Genomic DNA, 24,770 nt, shown 5'->3' with positions numbered 1-24,770 from the left:
TGTTAATCAACATAAAATTGAATGCATGTTAATCAACATAAAATTGAATGCATGTTAATCAACATAAAATTGAATGCATGGTTATCAACATAAAATTGAATGCATGGTTATAAACATAAAATTGAATGCAGGTTAATCAACATAAAATTGAATGCAGGTTAATCAACATAAAATTGAATGCAGGTTAATTAACATAAAATTGAATGCAGGTTAATCAACATAAAATTGAATGCAGGTTAATCAACATAAAATTGAATGCATGTTAATCAACATAAAATTGAATGCAGGTTAATCAACTTAAAATTGAATGCAGGTTAATCAACATAAAATTGAATGTAGGTTAATCAACATGAAATTGATTGCAGGTTAATCAACATAAAATTGAATGCAGGTTAATCAACATAAAATTGAATGCAGGTTAATCAACATAAAATTGAATGCAGGTTAATCAACATAAAATTGAATGCAGGTTAATTAACATAAAATAAAATGCAGGTTAATCAACACAAAATTGAATGCATGTTAATCAACATAAAATTGAATGCAGGTTAATCAACATAAAATTGAATGCAGGTTAATCAACATAAAATTTAATGCAGGTTAATCAACATAAAATTGAATGCAGGTTAATCAACATAAAATTGAATGTAGGTGAATCAACATAAAATTGAATGCAGGTTAATCAACATAAAATTGAATGCAGGTTAATCAACATAAAATTGAATGCAGGTTAATCAACATAAAATTGTATGCAGGTTAATCAACATAAAAATTGAATGCAGGTTAATCAACTTAAAATTGAATGCAGGTGAATCAACATAAAATTGAATGCAGGTTAATCAACATAAAATTGAATGCAGGTTAATCAACATAAAATGGAATGGAGGTGAATCAACATAAAATTGAATGCAGGTTAATCAACATAAAATTGAATGCAGGTTAATCAACATAAAATTGAATGCAGGTTAATTAACATAAAATTGAATGCAGGTTAATCAACTTAAAATTGAATGCAGGTTAATCAACTTAAAATTGAATGCAGGTGAATCAACATAAAATTGAATGCAGGTTCATCAACATAAAATTGAATGCAGGTTAATCAACATAAAATTGAATGCAGGTGAATCAACATAAAATTGAATGCATGTTAATCAACATAAAATTGAATGCAGGTTAATCAACATAAAATTGAATGCATGTTAATCAACATAAAATTGAATGCAGGTTAACATAAAATTGAATGCAGGTTAATTAACATAAAATTGAATGCAGGTTAATCAACATAATATTGAATGCAGGTTAATCAACATAAAATTGAATGCAGGTTAATCTACATAAAATTGAATGCAGGTTAATCAACATAAAATTGAATGCAGGTTAATCAACATAAAATTGAATGCAGGTTAATCAACATAAAATTGAATGCAGGTTAATCACCATAAAATTGAATGCATGTTAATCAACATAAAATTGAATGCACGTTAATCAACATAAAATTGAATGCATGGTTATCAACATAAAATTGAATGCAGGTTAATCTACATACAATTGAATGCAGGTTAATCAACATAAAATTGAATGCAGGTTAATCAACATAAAATTGAATGCAGGTTAATCAACATAAAATTGAATGCAGGTTAATCAACATAAAATTGAATGCATGTTAATCAACATAAAATTGAATGCTGGTTAATCAACATAAAATTGAATGCAGGTTAATCAACATAAAATTGAATGCGGGTTAATCAACATAAAATTGAATGCTGGTTAATCAACATAAAATTGAATGCAGGTTAATCAACATAAAATTGAATGCAGGTTAATCAACATAAAATTGAATGCAGGTTAATCAACATAAAATTGAATGCAGGGTAATCAACATAAGATTGAATGCAGGGTAATCAACATAAAATTGAATGCAGGTTAATCAACATAAAATTGAATGCAGGTTAATCAACATAAAATTGAATGCAGGTTAATCAACATAAAATTGAATGCAGGTTAATCAACATAAAATTGAATGCAGGTTAATCAACATAAAAATGAATGCAGGTTAATCAACATAAAATTGAATGCAGGTTAATCAACATAACATTGAATGCAGGTTAATCAACATAAAATTGAATGCAGGTTAATCAACATAAAATTGATTGCAGGTTAATCAACATAAAATTGAATGCTGGTTAATCAACAAGAAATTGAATGCAGGTGAATCAACATAAAATTGAATGCAGGTAAATCAACATAAAATTGAATGCAGGTTAATCAACATAAAATTGAATGCAGGTTAATCAACATAAAATTGAATGCATGTTAATCAACATAAATTGAATGCAGGTTAATCAACATAAAATTGAATGCAGGTTAATCAACATAAAATTTGCAGGTTAATCAACATAAAATTGAATACAGGTTAATCAACATAAAATTGAATGCAGGTTAATCAACATAAAATTGAATGCAGGTTAATCAACATAAAATTGAATGCAGGTTAATCAACATAAAATTTAATGCAGGTTAATCAACATAAAATTGAATGCAGGTTAATCAACATAAAATTGAATGCAGGTTAATCAACATAAAATTGAATGCAGGTTAATCAACATAAAATTTAATACAGGTTAATCAACATAAAATTGAATGCAGGTTAATCAACATAATATTGAATGCAGGTTAATCAACATAAAATTGAATGCAGGTTAATCTACATAAAATTGAATGCAGGTTAATCAACATAAAATTGAATGCAGGTTCATCAACATAAAATTGAATGCAGGTTAATCAACATAAAATTGAATGCAGGTTAATCACCATAAAATTGAATGCCTGTTAATCAACATAAAATTGAATGCATGTTAATCAACATAAAATTGAATGCATGGTTATCAACATAAAATTGAATGCAGGTTAATCTACATAAAATTGAATGCAGGTTAATCAACATAAAATTGAATGCAGGTTAATCAACATAAAATTGAATGCAGGTTAATCAACATAAAATTGAATGCATGTTAATCAACATAAAATTGAATGCATGTTAATCAACATAAAATTGAATGCATGTTAATCAACATAAAATTGAATGCAGGTTAATCAACATAAAATTGAATGCAGGGTAATCAACATAAAATTGAATGCAGGTTAATCAACATAAAATAGAATGCAGGTTAATCAACATAAAAGTGAATGAAGGTTAATCAACATAAAATTGAATGCAGGTTAATTAACATAAAATTGAATGCATGTTAATCAACATAAAATTGAATGCAGGTTAATCAACATAAAATTGAATGCAGGTTAATTAACATAAAATTGAATGCATGTTAATCAACATAAAATTGAATGCAGGTTAATCAACATAAAATTGAATGCAGGTTAATCAACATAAAATTGAATGCAGGGTAATCAACATAAAATTGAATGCAGGTTAATCAACATAAAATTGAATGCAGGTTAATCAACATAAAAGTGAATGCAGGGTAATCAACATAAAATTGTATGCAGGTTAATCAACATAAAATTGAATGCAGGTTAATCAACATAAAATTGAATGCAGGTTAATCAACATAAAATTGAATGCATGTTAATCAACATAAAATTGAATGCATGTTAATCAACATAAAATTGAATGCATGTTAATCAACATAAAATTGAATGCATGGTTATCAACATAAAATTGAATGCATGGTTATAAACATAAAATTGAATGCAGGGTAATCAACATAAAATTGAATGCAGGTTAATCAACATAAAATTGAATGCAGGTTAATTAACATAAAATTGAATGCAGGTTAATCAACATAAAATTGAATGCAGGTTAATCAACATAAAATTGAATGCATGTTAATCAACATAAAATTGAATGCAGGTTAATCAACTTAAAATTGAATGCAGGTTAATCAACATAAGATTGAATGCAGGTTAATCAACATAAAATTGAATGCATGTTAATCAACATAAAATTGAATGCATGTTAATCAACATAAAATTGAATGCATGGGTATCAACATAAAATTGAATGCAGGTGAATAAACATAAAATAAAATGCAGGTTAATCAACATAAAATTGAATGCATGTTAATCAACATAAAATTGAATGCAGGTTAATCAACATAAAATTGAATGCAGGTTAATCAACATAAAATTTAATGCAGGTTAATCAACATAAAATTGAATGCAGGTTAATCAACATAAAATTGAATGTAGGTGAATCAACATAAAATTGAATGCAGGTTAATCAACATAAAATTGAATGCAGGTTAATCAACATAAAATTGAATGCAGGTTAATTAACATAAAATTGAATGCAGGTTAATCAACATAAAATTGAATGCAGGTTAATCAACTTAAAATTGAATGCAGGTGAATCAACATAAAATTGAATGCAGGTTAATCAACATAAAATTGAATGCAGGTTAATCAACATGAAATTGAATGCAGGTTAATTAACATAAAATGGAATGGAGGTGAATCAACATAAAATTGAATGCAGGTTAATCAACATAAAATTGAATGCAGGTTAATCAACATAAAATTGAATGCAGGTTAATCAACATAAAATGGAATGGAGGTGAATCAACATAAAATTGAATGCAGGTTAATCAACATAGAATTGAATGCAGGTTAATCAACATGAAATTGAATGCAGGTTAATTAACATAAAATTGAATGCAGGTTAATCAACTTAAAATTGAATGCAGGTTAATCAACTTAAAATTGAATGCAGGTGAATCAACATAAAATTGAATGCAGGTTCATCAACATAAAATTGAATGCAGGTTAATCAACATAAAATTGAATGCAGGTGAATCAACATAAAATTGAATGCATGTTAATCAACATAAAATTGAATGCATGTTAATCAACATAAAATTGAATGCATGGTTATCAACATAAAATTGAATGCATGGTAATCAACATAAAATTGAATGCAGGTTAATCAACACAAAATTGAATGCAGGTTAATCAACATAAAATTGAATGCAGGTTAATCAACATAAAATTGAATGCAGGTTAATCAACTTAAAATTGAATGCAGGTTAATCAACTTAAAATTGAATGCAGGTTAATCAACATAAAATTGAATGCAGGTTAATCAACTTAAAATTGAATGCAGGTTAATCAACTTAAAATTGAATGCAGGTTAATCAACATAAAATTGAATGCAGGTTAATCAACATAAAATTGAATGCAGGTTAATCAACTTAAAATTGAATGCAGGTTAATCAACATAAAATTGAATGCAGGTTAATCAACATAAAATTGAATGCAGGTTAATCAACATAAAATTGAATGCAGGTTAATCAACATAAAATTGAATGCAGGTTAATCAACATAAAATTAAATGCAGGTTAATCAACATAAAATTGAATGCAGGTTAATCAACATAAAATTGAATGCAGGTTAATCAACATAAAATTGAATGCAGGTTAATCAACACAAAATTGAATGCAGGTTAATCAACATAAAATTGAATGCAGGTTAATCAACATAACATTGAATGCATGTTAATCAACATAAAATTGAATGCAGGTTAATCGACATAAAATTGAATGCATGTTAATCAACATAAAATTGAATGAAGGTTAATCAACTTAAAATTGAATGCAGGTTAATCAACATAAAATTGAATGCAGGTTAATCAACATAAAATTGAATGCAGGTTAATCAACATAAAATTGAATGCATGTTAATCAACATAAAATTAAATGCATGTTAATCAACATAAAATTGAATGCATGTTAATCAACATAAAATTGAATGCATGTTAATCAACATAAAATTGAATGCATGGTTATCAACATAAAATTGAATGCATGGTTATCAACATAAAATTGAATGCAGGTTAATCAACATAAAATTGAATGCAGGTTAATCAACATAAAATTGAATGCAGGTTAATCAACATAAAATTGAATGCAGGTTAATCAACATAAAATTGAATGCAGGTTAATCAACATAAAATTGAATGCAGGTTAATTAACATAAAATTGAATGCAGGTTAATCAACTTAAAATTGAATGCAGGTGAATCAACATAAAATTGAATGCAGGTTAATCAACATGAAATTGATTGCAGGTTAATCAACATAAAATTGAATGCAGGTTAATCAACATAAAATTGAATGCAGGTTAATCAACATAAAATTGAATGCAGGTTAATCAACATAAAATTGAATGCAGGTTAATTAACATAAAATAAAATGCAGGTTAATCAACATAAAATTGAATGCATGTTAATCAACATAAAATTGAATGCAGGTTAATCAACATAAAATTGAATGCAGGTTAATCAACATAAAATTGAATGCATGTTAATCAACATAAAATTGAATGCATGTTAATCATCATAAAATTGAATGCATGTTAATCAACATTAAATTGAATGCATGGTTATCAACATAAAATTGAATGCATGGTTATCAACATAAAATTGAATGCAGGTTAATAACAAAAAATTGAATGCAGGTTAATCAACTTAAAATTGAATGCAGGTTAATCAACATAAAATTTAATGCAGGTTAATCAACATGAAATTGATTGCAGGTTAATCAACATAAAATTGAATGCAGGTTAATCAACATAAAATTGAATGCAGGTTAATCAACATAAAATTGAATGCAGGTTAATTAACATAGAATGAAATGCAGGTTAATCAACATAAAATGCAATGCAGGTTAATCAACATAAAATTGAATGAAGGTTAATCAACATAAAATTGAATGGAGGTGAATCAACATAAAATTGAATGCAGGTTAATCAACATAAAATTGAATGCAGGTTAATCAACATAAAATTGAATGCAGGTTAACATAAAATTGAATGCAGGTTAATTAACATAAAATTGAATGCAGGTTAATCAACTTAAAATTGAATGCAGGTTAATCAACATAAATTGAATGCAGGTTAATCAACATAAAATTGAATGCATGTTAATCAACATAAAATTGAATGCATGGTTATCAACATAAAATTGAATGCATGGTAATCAACATAAAATTGAATGCAGGTTAATCAACATAAAATTGAATGCAGGTTAATCAACATAAAATTGAATGCAGGTTAATCAACACAAAATTGAATGCAGGTTAATCAACAGAAAATTGAATGCAGGTTAATTAACATAAAATTGAATGCAGGTTAATCAACATAAAATTGAATGCAGGTTAATTAACATAGAATGAAATGCAGGTTAATCAACATAAAATGCAATGCAGGTTAATCAACATAAAATTGAATGCAGGTTAATCAACATAAAATTGAATGGAGGTGAATCAACATAAAATTGAATGCAGGTTAATCAACATAAAATTGAATGCAGGTTAATCAACATAAAATTGAATGCAGGTTAACGTAAAATTGAATGCAGGTTAATTAACATAAAATTGAATGCAGGTTAATCAACTTAAAATTGAATGCAGGTTAATCAACATAAATTGAATGCAGGTTAATCAACATAAAATTGAATGCAGGTTAATCAACATAAATTGAATGCAGGTTAATCAACATAAAATTGAATGCAGGTTAATCAACATAAAATTGAATGCAGGTTAATCAACATACAATTGAATGCAGGTTAATCAACTTAAAATTGAATGCAGGTTAATCAACATAAATTGAATGCAGGTTAATCAACATAAAATTGAATGCAGGTTAATCAACATAAATTGAATGCAGGTTAATCAACATAAAATTGAATGCAGGTTAATCAACATAAAATTGAATGCAGGTTAATCAACATACAATTGAATGCAGGTTAATCAACTTAAAATTGAATGCAGGTTAATCAACATAAATTGAATGCAGGTTAATCAACATAAAATTGAATGCAGGTTAATCAACATAAATTGAATGCAGGTTAATCAACATAAAATTGAATGCAGGTTAATCAACATAAAATTGAATGCAGGTTAATCAACATAAAATTGAATGCAGGTTAATCAACATACAATTGAATGCAGGTTAATCAACTTAAAATTGAATGCAGGTTAATCAACATAAATTGAATGCAGGTTAATCAACATAAAATTGAATGCAGGTTAATCAACATACAATTGAATGCAGGTTAATCAACATAACATTGAATGCAGGTTAATCAACATACAATTGAATGCAGGTTAATCAACATACAATTGAATGCAGGTTAATCTACATAAAATTGAATGCGGGTTAATCAACATAAAATTGAATGCTGGTTAATCAACATAAAATTGAATGCAGGTTAATCAACATAAAATTGAATGCAGGTTAATCAACATTAAATTGAATGCAGGTTAATCAACATAAAATTGAATGCTGGGTAATCAACATAAGATTGAATGCAGGTAAATCAACATAAAATTGAATGCAGGTTAATCAACATAAAATTGAATGCATGTTAATCAACATAAATTTGAATGCAGGTTAATCAACATAAAATTGAATGCAGGTAAATCAACATAAATTTGAATGCATGTTAATCAACATAAAATTGAATGCATGTTAATCAACATAAAATTGAATGCATGTTAATCAACATAAAATTGAATGCAGGTTAATCAACATAAAATTGAATGTATGTAAATCAACATAAATTTGAATGCATGTTAATCAACATAAAATTGAATGCAGGTTAATCAACATAAAATTGAATGCAGGTTAATCAACACAAAATTGAATACAGGTTAATCAACATAAAATTGAATGCAGGTTAGTCAACATAAAATTGAATGCAGGTTAATCAACATAAAATTGAATGCAGGTTAATCAACATAAAATTGAATGCAGGTTAATCAACATAAAATTGAATGCAGGTTAATCAACATAAAATTGAATGCAGGTTAATCAACATAAGATTGAATGCAGGTTAATCAACATAAAATTGAATGCATGTTAATCAACATAAAATTGAATGCATGTTAATCAACATAAAATTGAATGCATGGTTATCAACATAAAATTGAATGCAGGTTAATCTACATAAAATTGAATGCAGGTTAATCAACTTAAAATTGAATGCAGGTTAATCAACATAAAATTGAATGCAGGTTAATCAACATAAAATTGAATGCATGTTAATCAACATAAAATTGAATGCATGTTAATCAACATAAAATTGAATGCATGGTTATCAACATAAAATTGAATGCATGGTTATCAACATAAAATTGAATGCAGGTTAATCAACATAAAATTGAATGCAGGTTAATCAACATAAAATTGAATGCAGGTTAATCAACACAAAATTGAATGCAGGTTAATCAACATAAAATTGAATGCAGGTAAATTAACATAAAATTGAATGCAGGTTAATCAACTTAAAATTAAATGCAGGTTAATCAACATAAATTGAATGCAGGTTAATCAACATAAAATTGAATGCAGGTTAATCAACATAAAATTGAATGCAGGTTAATCAACATAAAATTGAATGCAGGTTAATCAACATAAAATTGAATGCAGGTTAATCAACATAAAATTGAATGCAGGTTAATCAACATAAGATTAAATGCAGGTTAATCAACATAAAATTGAATGCATGTTAATCAACATAAAATTGAATGCATGTTAATCAACATAAAATTGAATGCATGGTTATCAACATAAAATTGAATGCAGGTTAATCTACATAAAATTGAATGCAGGTTAATCAACATAAAATTGAATGCAGGTTAATCAACATAAAATTGAATGCAGGTTAATCAACATAAAATTGAATGCATGTTAATCAACATAACATTGAATGCATGTTAATCAACATAAAATTGAATGCATGGTTATCAACATAAAATTGAATGCATGGTTATCAACATAAAATTGAATGCAGGTTAATCAACATAAAATTGAATGCAGGTTAATCAACATAAAATTGAATGCAGGTTAATCAACACAAAATTGAATGCAGGGTAATCAACATAAAATTGAATGCAGGTTAATTAACATAAAATTGAATGCAGGTTAATCAACATAAAATTGAATGCAGGTTAATTAACATAGAATGAAATGCAGGTTAATCAACATAAAATGCAATGCAGGTTAATCAACATAAAATTGAATGCAGGTTAATCAACATAAAATTGAATGGAGGTGAATCAACATAAAATTGAATGCAGGTTAATCAACATAAAATTGAATGCAGGTTAATCAACATAAAATTGAATGCAGGTTAACATAAAATTGAATGCAGGTTAATTAACATAAAATTGAATGCAGGTTAATCAACTTAAAATTGAATGCAGGTTAATCAACATAAATTGAATGCAGGTTAATCAACATAAAATTGAATGCAGGTTAATCAACATAAATTGAATGCAGGTTAATCAACATAAAATTGAATGCAGGTTAATCAACATACAATTGAATGCAGGTTAATCAACTTAAAATTGAATGCAGGTTAATCAACATAAATTGAATGCAGGTTAATCAACATGAATTGAATGCAGGTTAATCAACATACAATTGAATGCAGGTTAATCAACATAAAATTGAATGCAGGTTAATCAACATAAAATTGAATGCATGTTAATCAACATAAATTTTAATGCAGGTTAATCAACATAAAATTGAATGCAGGTTAATCAACATAAAATTGAATGCATGTTAATCAACATAAATTTGAATGCAGGTTAATCAACATAAAATTGAATGCAGGTTAATCAACATAAATTTGAATGCATGTTAATCAACATAAAATTGAATGCATGTTAATCAACATAAAATTGAATGCATGTTAATAAACATAAAATTGAATGCAGGTTAATCAACATAAAATTGAATGTATGTTAATCAACATAAATTTGAATGCATGTTAATCAACATAAAATTGAATGCAGGTTAATCAACATAAAATTGAATGCAGGTTAATCAACATAAAATTGAATACAGGTTAATCAACATAAAATTGAATGCAGGTTAATCAACATAAAATTGAATGCAGGTTAATCAACATAAAATTGAATGCAGGTTAATCAACATAAAATTGAATGCAGGTTAATCAACATAAAATTGAATGCAGGTTAATCAACATAAGATTGAATGCAGGTTAATCAACATAAGATTGAATGCATGTTAATCAACATAAAATTGAATGCATGTTAATCAACATAAAATTGAATGCATGGTTATCAACATAAAATTGAATGCAGGTTAATCTACATAAAATTGAATGCAGGTTAATCAACTTAAAATTGAATGCAGGTTAATCAACATAAAATTGAATGCAGGTTAATCAACATAAAATTGAATGCATGTTAATCAACATAAAATTGAATGCATGTTAATCAACATAAAATTGAATGCATGGTTATCAACATAAAATTGAATGCATGGTTATCAACATAAAATTGAATGCAGGTTAATCAACATAAAATTGAATGCAGGTTAATCAACATAAAATTGAATGCAGGTTAATCAACACAAAATTGAATGCAGGTTAATCAACATAAAATTGAATGCAGGTTAATTAACATAAAATTGAATGCAGGTTAATCAACTTAAAATTAAATGCAGGTTAATCAACATAAAATTGAATGCAGGTTAATCAACATAAAATTGAATGCAGGTTAATCAACATAAAATTGAATGCAGGTTAATCAACATAAAATTGAATGCAGGTTAATCAACATAAAATTGAATGCAGGTTAATCAACATAAGATTGAATGCAGGTTAATCAACATAAAATTGAATGCATGTTAATCAACATAAAATTGAATGCATGTTAATCAACATAAAATTGAATGCATGGTTATCAACATAAAATTGAATGCAGGTTAATCTACATAAAATTGAATGCAGGTTAATCAACATAAAATTGAATGCAGGTTAATCAACATAAAATTGAATGCAGGTTAATCAACATAAAATTGAATGCATGTTAATCAACATAACATTGAATGCATGTTAATCAACATAAAATTGAATGCATGGTTATCAACATAAAATTGAATGCATGGTTATCAACATAAAATTGAATGCAGGTTAATCAACATAAAATTGAATGCAGGTTAATCAACATAAAATTGAATGCAGGTTAATCAACACAAAATTGAATGCAGGGTAATCAAAATAAAATTGAATGCAGGTTAATTAACATAAAATTGAATGCAGGTTAATCAACATAAAATTGAATGCAGGTTAATTAACATAGAATGAAATGCAGGTTAATCAACATAAAATGCAATGCAGGTTAATCAACATCAAATTGAATGCAGGTTAATCAACATAAAATTGAATGCAGGTTAATCTACATAAAATTGAATGCAGGTTAATCAACTTAAAATTGAATGCAGGTTAATCAACATAAAATTGAATGCAGGTTAATCAACATAAAATTGAATGCATGTTAATCAACATAAAATTGAATGCATGTTAATCAACATAAAATTGAATGCATGGTTATCAACATAAAATTGAATGCATGGTTATCAACATAAAATTGAATGCAGGTTAATCAACATAAAATTGAATGCAGGTTAATCAACATAAAATTGAATGCAGGTTAATCAACACAAAATTGAATGCAGGTTAATCAACATAAAATTGAATGCAGGTTAATTAACATAAAATTGAATGCAGGTTAATCAACTTAAAATTAAATGCAGGTTAATCAACATAAAATTGAATGCAGGTTAATCAACATAAAATTGAATGCAGGTTAATCAACATAAAATTGAATGCAGGTTAATCAACATAAAATTGAATGCAGGTTAATCAACATAAAATTGAATGCAGGTTAATCAACATAAGATTGAATGCAGGTTAATCAACATAAAATTGAATGCATGTTAATCAACATAAAATTGAATGCATGTTAATCAACATAAAATTGAATGCATGGTTATCAACATAAAATTGAATGCAGGTTAATCTACATAAAATTGAATGCAGGTTAATCAACATAAAATTGAATGCAGGTTAATCAACATAAAATTGAATGCAGGTTAATCAACATAAAATTGAATGCATGTTAATCAACATAACATTGAATGCATGTTAATCAACATAAAATTGAATGCATGGTTATCAACATAAAATTGAATGCATGGTTATCAACATAAAATTGAATGCAGGTTAATCAACATAAAATTGAATGCAGGTTAATCAACATAAAATTGAATGCAGGTTAATCAACACAAAATTGAATGCAGGGTAATCAAAATAAAATTGAATGCAGGTTAATTAACATAAAATTGAATGCAGGTTAATCAACATAAAATTGAATGCAGGTTAATTAACATAGAATGAAATGCAGGTTAATCAACATAAAATGCAATGCAGGTTAATCAACATAAAATTGAATGCAGGTTAATCAACATAAAATTGAATGGAGGTGAATCAACATAAAATTGAATGCAGGTTAATCAACATAAAATTGAATGCAGGTTAATCAACATAAAATTGAATGCAGGTTAACATAAAATTGAATGCAGGTTAATTTACATAAAATTGAATGTAGGTTAATCAACTTAAAATTGAATGCAGGTTAATCAACATAAATTGAATGCAGGTTAATCAACATAAAATTGAATGCAGGTTAATCAACATAAATTGAATGCAGGTTAATCAACATAAAATTGAATGCAGGTTAATCAACATACAATTGAATGCAGGTTAATCAACTTAAAATTGAATGCAGGTTAATCAACATAAATTGAATGCAGGTTAATCAACATAAATTGAATGCAGGTTAATCAACATACAATTGAATGCAGGTTAATCAACATAAAATTGAATGCAGGTTAATCAACATAAAATTGAATGCATGTTAATCAACATAAATTTAAATGCAGGTTAATCAACATAAAATTGAATGCAGGTTAATCAACATAAAATTGAATGCATGTTAATCAACATAAATTTGAATGCATGTTAATCAACATAAAATTGAATGCATGTTAATCAACATAAAATTGAATGCAGGTTAATCAACATAAAATTGAATGCATGTTAATCAACATAAATTTGAATGCATGTTAATCAACATAAAATTGAATGCAGGTTAATCAACATAAAATTGAATGCAGGTTAATCAACATAAAATTGAATACAGGTTAATCAACAAAAACTTGAATGCAGGTTAATCAACATAAAATTGAATGCATGTTAATCAACATAAATTTGAATGCATGTTAATCAACATAAAATTGAATGCAGGTTGATCAACATAAAATTGAATGCAGGTTAATCAACATAAAATTGAATGTAGGTTAATCAACATAAAATTGAATGCATGGTTATCAACATAAAATTGAATGCAGGTTAATCTACATAAAATTGAATGCAGGTTAATCAACATAAAATTGAATGCAGGTTAATCAACATAAAATTGAATGCAGGTTAATCAACATAAAATTGAATGCATGTTAATCAACATAAAATTGAATGCATGTTAATCAACATAAAATTGAATGCATGGTTATCAACATAAAATTGAATGCATGGTTATCAACATAAAATTGAATGCAGGTTAATCAACATAAAATTGAATGCAGGTTAATCAACATAAAATTGAATGCAGGTTAATCAACATAAAATTGAATGCAGGTTAATCAACACAAAATTGAATGCAGGTTAATCAACATAAAATTGAATGCAGGTTAATTAACATAAAATTGAATGCAGGTTAATCAACTTAAAATTAAATGAAGGTTAATCAACATAAATTGAATGCAGGTTAATCAACATAAAATTGAATGCAGGTTAATCAACATAAAATTGAATGCAGGTTAATCAACATAAAATTGAATGCAGGTTAATCAACATAAAATTGAATGCAGGTTAATCAACATAAAATTGAATGCAGGTTAATCAACATAAGATTGAATGCAGGTTAATCAACATAAAATTGAATGCATGTTAATCAACATAAAATTGAATGCATGTTAATCAACATAAAATTGAATGCATGGTTATCAACATAAAATTGAATGCAGGTTAATCTACATAAAATTGAATGCAGGTTAATCAACATAAAATTGAATGCAGGTTAATCAACATAAAATTGAATGAAGGTTAATCAACATAAAATTGAATGCATGTTAATCAACATAACATTGAATGCATGTTAATCAACATAAAATTGAATGCATGGTTATCAACATAAAATTGAATGCAGGTTAATCAACATAAAATTGAATGCAGGTTAATCAACATAAAATTGAATGCAGGTTAATCAACACAAAATTGAATGCAGGGTAATCAACATAAAATTGAATGCAGGTTAATTAACATAAAATTGAATGCAGGTTAATCAACATAAAATTGAATGCAGGTTAATTAACATAGAATGAAATGCAGGTTAATCAACATAAAATGCAATGCAGGTTAATCAACATAAAATTGAATGCAGGTTAATCAACATAAAATTGAATGGAGGTGAATCAACATAAAATTGAATGCAGGTTAATCAACACAAAATTGAATGCAGGTTAATCAACATAAAATTGAATGCAGGTTAATTAACATAAAATTGAATGCAGGTTAATCAACTTAAAATTAAATGCAGGTTAATCAACATAAAATTGAATGCAGGTTAATCAACATAAAATTGAATGCAGGTTAATCAACATAAAATTGAATGCAGGTTAATCAACATAAAATTGAATGCAGGTTAATCAACATAAAATTGAATGCAGGTTAATCAACATAAGATTGAATGCAGGTTAATCAACATAAAATTGAATGCATGTTAATCAACATAAAATTGAATGCATGTTAATCAACATAAAATTGAATGCATGGTTATCAACATAAAATTGAATGCAGGTTAATCTACATAAAATTGAATGCAGGTTAATCAACATAAAATTGAATGCAGGTTAATCAACATAAAATTGAATGCAGGTTAATCAACATAAAATTGAATGCATGTTAATCAACATAACATTGAATGCATGTTAATCAACATAAAATTGAATGCATGGTTATCAACATAAAATTGAATGCATGGTTATCAACATAAAATTGAATGCAGGTTAATCAACATAAAATTGAATGCAGGTTAATCAACATAAAATTGAATGCAGGTTAATCAACACAAAATTGAATGCAGGGTAATCAAAATAAAATTGAATGCAGGTTAATTAACATAAAATTGAATGCAGGTTAATCAACATAAAATTGAATGCAGGTTAATTAACATAGAATGAAATGCAGGTTAATCAACATAAAATGCAATGCAGGTTAATCAACATAAAATTGAATGCAGGTTAATCAACATAAAATTGAATGCAGGTTAATCTACATAAAATTGAATGCAGGTTAATCAACTTAAAATTGAATGCAGGTTAATCAACATAAAATTGAATGCAGGTTAATCAACATAAAATTGAATGCATGTTAATCAACATAAAATTGAATGCATGTTAATCAACATAAAATTGAATGCATGGTTATCAACATAAAATTGAATGCATGGTTATCAACATAAAATTGAATGCAGGTTAATCAACATAAAATTGAATGCAGGTTAATCAACATAAAATTGAATGCAGGTTAATCAACACAAAATTGAATGCAGGTTAATCAACATAAAATTGAATGCAGGTTAATTAACATAAAATTGAATGCAGGTTAATCAACTTAAAATTAAATGCAGGTTAATCAACATAAAATTGAATGCAGGTTAATCAACATAAAATTGAATGCAGGTTAATCAACATAAAATTGAATGCAGGTTAATCAACATAAAATTGAATGCAGGTTAATCAACATAAAATTGAATGCAGGTTAATCAACATAAGATTGAATGCAGGTTAATCAACATAAAATTGAATGCATGTTAATCAACATAAAATTGAATGCATGTTAATCAACATAAAATTGAATGCATGGTTATCAACATAAAATTGAATGCAGGTTAATCTACATAAAATTGAATGCAGGTTAATCAACATAAAATTGAATGCAGGTTAATCAACATAAAATTGAATGCAGGTTAATCAACATAAAATTGAATGCATGTTAATCAACATAACATTGAATGCATGTTAATCAACATAAAATTGAATGCATGGTTATCAACATAAAATTGAATGCATGGTTATCAACATAAAATTGAATGCAGGTTAATCAACATAAAATTGAATGCAGGTTAATCAACATAAAATTGAATGCAGGTTAATCAACACAAAATTGAATGCAGGGTAATCAAAATAAAATTGAATGCAGGTTAATTAACATAAAATTGAATGCAGGTTAATCAACATAAAATTGAATGCAGGTTAATTAACATAGAATGAAATGCAGGTTAATCAACATAAAATGCAATGCAGGTTAATCAACATAAAATTGAATGCAGGTTAATCAACATAAAATTGAATGGAGGTGAATCAACATAAAATTGAATGCAGGTTAATCAACATAAAATTGAATGCAGGTTAATCAACATAAAATTGAATGCAGGTTAACATAAAATTGAATGCAGGTTAATTTACATAAAATTGAATGTAGGTTAATCAACTTAAAATTGAATGCAGGTTAATCAACATAAATTGAATGCAGGTTAATCAACATAAAATTGAATGCAGGTTAATCAACATAAATTGAATGCAGGTTAATCAACATAAAATTGAATGCAGGTTAATCAACATACAATTGAATGCAGGTTAATCAACTTAAAATTGAATGCAGGTTAATCAACATAAATTGAATGCAGGTTAATCAACATAAATTGAATGCAGGTTAATCAACATACAATTGAATGCAGGTTAATCAACATAAAATTGAATGCAGGTTAATCAACATAAAATTGAATGCATGTTAATCAACATAAATTTTAATGCAGGTTAATCAACATAAAATTGAATGCAGGTTAATCAACATAAAATTGAATGCATGTTAATCAACATAAATTTGAATGCATGTTAATCAACATAAAATTGAATGCATGTTAATCAACATAAAATTGAATGCAGGTTAATCAACATAAAATTGAATGCATGTTAATCAACATAAATTTGAATGCATGTTAATCAACATAAAATTGAATGCAGGTTAATCAACATAAAATTGAATGCAGGTTAATCAACATAAAATTGAATACAGGTTAATCAACAAAAACTTGAATGCAGGTTAATCAACATAAAATTGAATGCATGTTAATCAACATAAATTTGAATGCATGTTAATCAACATAAAATTGAATGCAGGTTGATCAACATAAAATTGAATGCAGGTTAATCAACATAAAATTGAATGTAGGTTAATCAACATAAAATTGAATGCATGGTTATCAACATAAAATTGAATGCAGGTTAATCTACATAAAATTGAATGCAGGTTAATCAACATAAAATTGAATGCAGGTTAATCAACATAAAATTGAATGCAGGTTAATCAACATAAAATTGAATGCATGTTAATCAACATAAAATTGAATGCATGTTAATCAACATAAAATTGAATGCATGGTTATCAACATAAAATTGAATGCATGGTTATCAACATAAAATTGAATGCAGGTTAATCAACATAAAATTGAATGCAGGTTAATCAACATAAAATTGAATGCAGGTTAATCAACATAAAATTGAATGCAGGTTAATCAACACAAAATTGAATGCAGGTTAATCAACATAAAATTGAATGCAGGTTAATTAACATAAAATTGAATGCAGGTTAATCAACTTAAAATTAAATGAAGGTTAATCAACATAAATTGAATGCAGGTTAATCAACATAAAATTGAATGCAGGTTAATCAACATAAAATTGAATGCAGGTTAATCAACATAAAATTGAATGCAGGTTAATCAACATAAAATTGAATGCAGGTTAATCAACATAAAATTGAATGCAGGTTAATCAACATAAGATTGAATGCAGGTTAATCAACATAAAATTGAATGCATGTTAATCAACATAAAATTGAATGCATGTTAATCAACATAAAATTGAATGCATGGTTATCAACATAAAATTGAATGCAGGTTAATCTACATAAAATTGAATGCAGGTTAATCAACATAAAATTGAATGCAGGTTAATCAACATAAAATTGAATGAAGGTTAATCAACATAAAATTGAATGCATGTTAATCAACATAACATTGAATGCATGTTAATCAACATAAAATTGAATGCATGGTTATCAACATAAAATTGAATGCAGGTTAATCAACATAAAATTGAATGCAGGTTAATCAACATAAAATTGAATGCAGGTTAATCAACACAAAATTGAATGCAGGGTAATCAACATAAAATTGAATGCAGGTTAATTAACATAAAATTGAATGCAGGTTAATCAACATAAAATTGAATGCAGGTTAATTAACATAGAATGAAATGCAGGTTAATCAACATAAAATGCAATGCAGGTTAATCAACATAAAATTGAATGCAGGTTAATCAACATAAAATTGAATGGAGGTGAATCAACATAAAATTGAATGCAGGTTAATCAACATAAAATTGAATGCAGGTTAATCAACATAAAATTGAATGCAGGTTAACATAAAATTGAATGCAGGTTAATTAACATAAAATTGAATGCAGGTTAATCAACTTTAAATTGAATGCAGGTTAATCAACATAAATTGAATGCAGGTTAATCAACATAAAATTGAATGTATGTTAATCAACATAAATTTGAATGCATGTTAATCAACATAAAATTGAATGCAGGTTAATCAACATAAAATTGAATGCAGGTTAATCAACATAAAATTGAATACAGGTTAATCAACATAAAATTGAATGCAGGTTAATCAACATAAAATTGAATGCAGGTTAATCAACATAAAATTGAATGCAGGTTAATCAACATAAAATTGAATGCAGGTTAATCAACATAAAATTGAATGCAGGTTAATCAACATAAGATTGAATGCAGGTTAATCAACATAAAAATGAATGCATGTTAATCAACATAAAATTGAATGCATGTTAATCAACATAAAATTGAATGCATGGTTATCAACATAAAATTGAATGCAGGTTAATCTACATAAAATTGAATGCAGGTTAATCAACTTAAAATTGAATGCAGGTTAATCAACATAAAATTGAATGCAGGTTAATCAACATAAAATTGAATGCATGTTAATCAACATAAAATTGAATGCATGTTAATCAACATAAAATTGAATGCATGGTTATCAACATAAAATTGAATGCATGGTTATCAACATAAAATTGAATGCAGGTTAATCAACATAAAATTGAATGCAGGTTAATCAACATAAAATTGAATGCAGGTTAATCAACACAAAATTGAATGCAGGTTAATCAACATAAAATTGAATGCAGGTTAATTAACATAAAATTGAATGCAGGTTAATCAACTTAAAATTAAATGCAGGTTAATCAACATAAATTGAATGCAGGTTAATCAACATAAAATTGAATGCAGGTTAATCAACATAAAATTGAATGCAGGTTAATCAACATAAAATTGAATGCAGGTTAATCAACATAAAATTGAATGCAGGTTAATCAACATAAAATTGAATGCAGGTTAATCAACATAAGATTGAATGCAGGTTAATCAACATAAAATTGAATGCATGTAAATCAACATAAAATTGAATGCATGTTAATCAACATAAAATTGAATGCATGGTTATCAACATAAAATTGAATGCAGGTTAATCTACATAAAATTGAATGCAGGTTAATCAACATACAATTGAATGCAGGTTAATCAACATAAAATTGAATGCAGGTTAATCAACATAAAATTGAATGCATGTTAATCAACATAACATTGAATGCATGTTAATCAACATAAAATTGAATGCATGGTTATCAACATAAAATTGAATGCATGGTTATCAACATAAAATTGAATGCAGGTTAATCAACATAAAATTGAATGCAGGTTAATCAACATAAAATTGAATGCAGGTTAATCAACACAAAATTGAATGCAGGGTAATCAACATAAAATTGAATGCAGGTTAATTAACATAAAATTGAATGCAGGTTAATCAACTTAAAATTGAATGCAGGTTAATCAACATAAAATTGAATGCAGGTTAATTAACATAGAATGAAATGCAGGTTAATCAACATAAAATGCAATGCAGGTTAATCAACATAAAATTGAATGCAGGTTAATCAACATAAAATTGAATGCAGGTTAATCAACATACAATTGAATGCAGGTTAATCAACTTAAAATTGAATGCAGGTTAATCAACATAAATTGAATGCAGGTTAATCAACATACAATTGAATGCAGGTTAATCAACATAAAATTGAATGCAGGTTAATCAACATAAAATTGAATGCATGTTAATCAACATAAATTTTAATGCAGGTTAATCAACATAAAATTGAATGCAGGTTAATCAACATAAAATTGAATGCATGTTAATCAACATAAATTTGAATGCATGTTAATCAACATAAAATTGAATGCATGTTAATCAACATAAAATTGAATGCAGGTTAATCAACATAAAATTGAATGCATGTTAATCAACATAAATTTGAATGCATGTTAATCAACATAAAATTGAATGCAGGTTAATCAACATAAAATTGAATGCAGGTTAATCAACATAAAATTGAATACAGGTTAATCAACAAAAACTTGAATGCAGGTTAATCAACATAAAATTGAATGCATGTTAATCAACATAAATTTGAATGCATGTTAATCAACATAAAATTGAATGCAGGTTGATCAACATAAAATTGAATGCAGGTTAATCAACATAAAATTGAATGCAGGTTAATCAACATAAGATTGAATACAGTTAAATCAACATAAAATTGAATGCATGTTAATCAACATAAAATTGAATGTAGGTTAATCAACATAAAATTGAATGCATGGTTATCAACATAAAATTGAATGCAGGTTAATCTACATAAAATTGAATGCAGGTTAATCAACATAAAATTGAATGCAGGTTAATCAACATAAAATTGAATGCAGGTTAATCAACATAAAATTGAATGCATGTTAATCAACATAAAATTGAATGCATGTTAATCAACATAAAATTGAATGCATGGTTATCAACATAAAATTGAATGCATGGTTATCAACATAAAATTGAATGCAGGTTAATCAACATAAAATTGAATGCAGGTTAATCAACATATAATTGAATGCAGGTTAATCAACATAAAATTGAATGCAGGTTAATCAACACAACATTGAATGCAGGTTAATCAACATAAAATTGAATGCAGGTTAATTAACATAAAATTGAATGCAGGTTAATCAACTTAAAATTAAATGCAGGTTAATAAACATAAATTGAATGCAGGTTAATCAACATAAAATTGAATGCAGGTTAATCAACATAAAATTGAATGCAGGTTAATCAACATAAAATTGAATGCAGGTTAATCAACACAAAATTGAATGCAGGGTAATCAACATAAAATTGAATGCAGGTTAATTAACATAAAATTGAATGCAGGTTAATCAACATAAAATTGAATGCAGGTTAATTAACATAGAATGAAATGCAGGTTAATCAACATAAAATGCAATGCAGGTTAATCAACATAAAATTGAATGCAGGTTAATCAACATAAAATTGAATGGAGGTGAATCAACATAAAATTGAATGCAGGTTAATCAACATAAAATTGAATGCAGGTTAATCAACATAAAATTGAATGCAGGTTAACATAAAATTGAATGCAGGTTAATTAACATAAAATTGAATGCAGGTTAATCAACTTTAAATTGAATGCAGGTTAATCAACATAAATTGAATGCAGGTTAATCAACATAAAATTGAATGTATGTTAATCAACATAAATTTGAATGCATGTTAATCAACATAAAATTGAATGCAGGTTAATCAACATAAAATTGAATGCAGGTTAATCAACATAAAATTGAATACAGGTTAATCAACATAAAATTGAATGCAGGTTAATCAACATAAAATTGAATGCAGGTTAATCAACATAAAATTGAATGCAGGTTAATCAACATAAAATTGAATGCAGGTTAATCAACATAAAATTGAATGCAGGTTAATCAACATAAGATTGAATGCAGGTTAATCAACATAAAAATGAATGCATGTTAATCAACATAAAATTGAATGCATGTTAATCAACATAAAATTGAATGCATGGTTATCAACATAAAATTGAATGCAGGTTAATCTACATAAAATTGAATGCAGGTTAATCAACTTAAAATTGAATGCAGGTTAATCAACATAAAATTGAATGCAGGTTAATCAACATAAAATTGAATGCATGTTAATCAACATAAAATTGAATGCATGTTAATCAACATAAAATTGAATGCATGGTTATCAACATAAAATTGAATGCATGGTTATCAACATAAAATTGAATGCAGGTTAATCAACATAAAATTGAATGCAGGTTAATCAACATAAAATTGAATGCAGGTTAATCAACACAAAATTGAATGCAGGTTAATCAACATAAAATTGAATGCAGGTTAATTAACATAAAATTGAATGCAGGTTAATCAACTTAAAATTAAATGCAGGTTAATCAACATAAATTGAATGCAGGTTAATCAACATAAAATTGAATGCAGGTTAATCAACATAAAATTGAATGCAGGTTAATCAACATAAAATTGAATGCAGGTTAATCAACATAAAATTGAATGCAGGTTAATCAACATAAAATTGAATGCAGGTTAATCAACATAAGATTGAATGCAGGTTAATCAACATAAAATTGAATGCACGTAAATCAACATAAAATTGAATGCATGTTAATCAACATAAAATTGAATGCATGGTTATCAACATAAAATTGAATGCAGGTTAATCTACATAAAATTGAATGCAGGTTAATCAACATACAATTGAATGCAGGTTAATCAACATAAAATTGAATGCAGGTTAATCAACATAAAATTGAATGCATGTTAATCAACATAACATTGAATGCATGTTAATCAACATAAAATTGAATGCATGGTTATCAACATAAAATTGAATGCATGGTTATCAACATAAAATTGAATGCAGGTTAATCAACATAAAATTGAATGCAGGTTAATCAACATAAAATTGAATGCAGGTTAATCAACACAAAATTGAATGCAGGGTAATCAACATAAAATTGAATGCAGGTTAATTAACATAAAATTGAATGCAGGTTAATCAACTTAAAATTGAATGCAGGTTAATCAACATAAAATTGAATGCAGGTTAATTAACATAGAATGAAATGCAGGTTAATCAACATAAAATGCAATGCAGGTTAATCAACATAAAATTGAATGCAGGTTAATCAACATAAAATTGAATGCAGGTTAATCAACATACAATTGAATGCAGGTTAATCAACTTAAAATTGAATGCAGGTTAATCAACATAAATTGAATGCAGGTTAATCAACATACAATTGAATGCAGGTTAATCAACATAAAATTGAATGCAGGTTAATCAACATAAAATTGAATGCATGTTAATCAACATAAATTTTAATGCATGTTAATCAACATAAAATTGAATGCAGGTTAATCAACATAAAATTGAATGCATGTTAATCAACATAAATTTGAATGCATGTAAATCAACATAAAATTGAATGCATGTTAATCAACATAAAATTGAATGCAGGTTAATCAACATAAAATTGAATGCATGTTAATCAACATAAATTTGAATGCATGTTAATCAACATAAAATTGAATGCAGGTTAATCAACATAAAATTGAATGCAGGTTAATCAACATAAAATTGAATACAGGTTAATCAACAAAAACTTGAATGCAGGTTAATCAACATAAAATTGAATGCATGTTAATCAACATAAATTTGAATGCATGTTAATCAACATAAAATTGAATGCAGGTTGATCAACATAAAATTGAATGCAGGTTAA

Source organism: Euprymna scolopes, chromosome 46, assembly GCF_053919585.1.
Source record: "Euprymna scolopes isolate OS-2025 chromosome 46, ASM5391958v1, whole genome shotgun sequence".
Lineage (NCBI taxonomy): Eukaryota > Metazoa > Mollusca > Cephalopoda > Sepiida > Sepiolidae > Euprymna > Euprymna scolopes.
This window is presented reverse-complemented; position numbering follows the sequence as displayed.